The sequence below is a fragment of the Rhinoderma darwinii genome (genome assembly GCF_050947455.1).
Source record: "Rhinoderma darwinii isolate aRhiDar2 chromosome 2 unlocalized genomic scaffold, aRhiDar2.hap1 SUPER_2_unloc_23, whole genome shotgun sequence".
Lineage (NCBI taxonomy): Eukaryota > Metazoa > Chordata > Amphibia > Anura > Rhinodermatidae > Rhinoderma > Rhinoderma darwinii.
Genome location: NW_027461689.1, coordinates 82,058 through 84,704, shown reverse-complemented (window position 1 = coordinate 84,704; position 2,647 = coordinate 82,058).

Sequence of the window (2,647 nt, the reverse complement as noted above, 5' to 3'; positions counted from 1 at the left end):
AATGTTGGGCCTACTTTATTTATATTGCAGAATATTGAGACTTTATTGTATTTTAGGTTTGACTTGGTCACACAGATTTCATTAAATAAGTATCCTTGACCCATGCTGGGCAACGACATATTACACTGGGAAACTGTGATGACAAACTCACTACATAAAAGTAAAATTAACTGAAAGCTTTGTTCATAAGAAATTACTCTTCCAGCTATAATAATAACAATTCATTACATTGGGGGAGGGGATTCATTATATAATGGGTGCTCTGGCCCATGGATTCTATTGTCTCTCAAGCTCTGTAGACCTGGAAATAAGATATCTTACCGTATATGATGGAATTCTCTGCTTTGCTGATGTATCATAGGTGTCTGTGCCAATGTCAAACTTATATGTAGGAAGGAAATCAATGGTGTGCTCCTTGAACCCTAGAAATATGGACCCTTAAGTTGAAAGAAAAAAAAGTTGTCAGTATTAAAAAAAAAAAGGAGCAATTGATAATTTTAGCACTATATAAGAATTTGGGGAACATATCAACCATCATGTCAGTGATTTGTATTAATCTGTGGAAGTGGTTGTGGTATTAAAGGGGTTTTCCAACTTCTAACAACTAATGACATACTCACCAGATAGGTCATCAGTACATGATCTGTGGTGGTCCGACACCCGGACCCTGCACTAATCAGCTGGTCCGGTGCCTTTGAGCACTGGACGTACATGCCGGATGCAGTTGGCACCGGCCACGGAATTGCTACCGAGCTGCAGTACTGCAACTCTGCTCCTATTCAAGTGAATAGGAGGCAGACCCGCAGTTATGCATCATGGCAGCTATGCTATGTAAGGAGCCAACTGCTTCTGGCTCCGTAAATAGCATTGTGTGCCATAACATCCGGTGCCCGCAGGCCACTGGAGCAGCTTAACGGTGCAGCGTCCAGGTGTCGGACCCGCACCGATGATATACTGATGAGCTATCCGGTGGATAGGTCATCAGTTGTCAGAAGGTGGAGAACCCCTTTAATGAAGGTTGAGGAGTGATAGAGATCTGTCTACTAGTAAATATACCATTGTTCTTGGCTTCATTCAGATGGTCGTGTTTGAGGAGACTGGATATATCTTTTCCTTCGATCTTCTGCAGAAGAGATTCCACATTTTTTCTGTCCTCTTTAAGCTGAAAATTGAGGTCTCCAAACCAAAACACCCGATCAAAGCGGCTGGTGACGTCCACTGTAGAATAAAAAAAAATAAAAAAATTATAGCACATGACTGCATTAGACTGAACTGAGACAAATTTAGAGATAAAAGGATCCATAGGTTCAACCACATAAGTAATACTCACAGGCATTGGAGTTGATTCTTTCCGGAATAATTTGAGGCAGACGCAGACCCTCAGTGATGGTTTTATAGTCCTGGATCCTCTTGTTGACTGCCCCAACTGCCAACAAAAAAATACATATTAGCAGTGGCAGATGATCATATGGGCGGCCCGAATCGCATATTATTTTCAAAAAAACACATTGCAGCGTGCCACTGCCGCTAATGGAGAGGAGGGGTGGGTGTGAGGGATTATACAGCCGCACCGTCCGCCCTGCTGCCTCTCTGAGGGGGAGGCGGCGCAACTGAAACCAGCCGCCGCCACCCCCTCCTGCACTAATTGTACCTGCGTGTATCTGTATTACTGGCCACTCACAACATAGAATGAGATTGATAGATTAGAAAAAGTTTGATCAAACTGGAACAAACCTTTTATTTTTACCAAAACATTATAAGTACAGATCTCTTCATATCATCCCATATATTTCAGTTAATTATTAAATAGCAGCAATTTTATACAAAGTAAAACTGTACATGGTCATATATTAATATTGTAAATACTTACATCTCAGATGTGAATTAATAAAAAGGAAAGATGTTCCAAAGACGGTGAAGGCAACACCCAAGGCTCCTTTAGTTTTCACATGGTGGAATAGCCTGGTTGTTACATGGGTGTGCTCTACCTCTGTATAAGAAATTAAACACAAAAAGACGGGTCAGTGGTTAAGAGTACTACATGCAACAATGGAATAGAAATTATTTCCAATTAAACTATGGAAATATTACTAGAACATAATTTCATACTTTGTAACTGTGGTGTGAACTTTTAGATCTCCAATACTCAGAAGTCAAGAATCTGAGAGCCAAGCTCTTAGGCATCTAATTCTAATAACTAAATAAGATGTTCCAGCTAATGACTACATTCAAGACTTCTTATGTAGATGTAGGAATGTGAATCTTACCTGAGCAGAACCAGATTAGTTCCCGTCGAACAAAGATGGTGAGATACAGGACTCCGAGCCCGGAGGAGTGGTATAATACATAGTGTGGTCCAAGGGTCTCCTGTAATTTTATCTCCCATTCCCGTCTACAAGAAGACACAATTTCAGATTTACATATTAATAAATGACACAAGATTAAGATACTCAACTCATCTGTATCAACACTCAATATAATAACCTCTGGTGTTGAATTTTGAAAATTAAGGAGTGATAATATAATAAGTAGAGCATTGAGAGAGAATTTGTATCAGCCGACCTGCTGTCCATCTGCAGTCATAGGCTGGTGTAAGACAACCTGAGAAGACTTACCTGTTTGGACATCCTTCCTGAACGCCAATAAC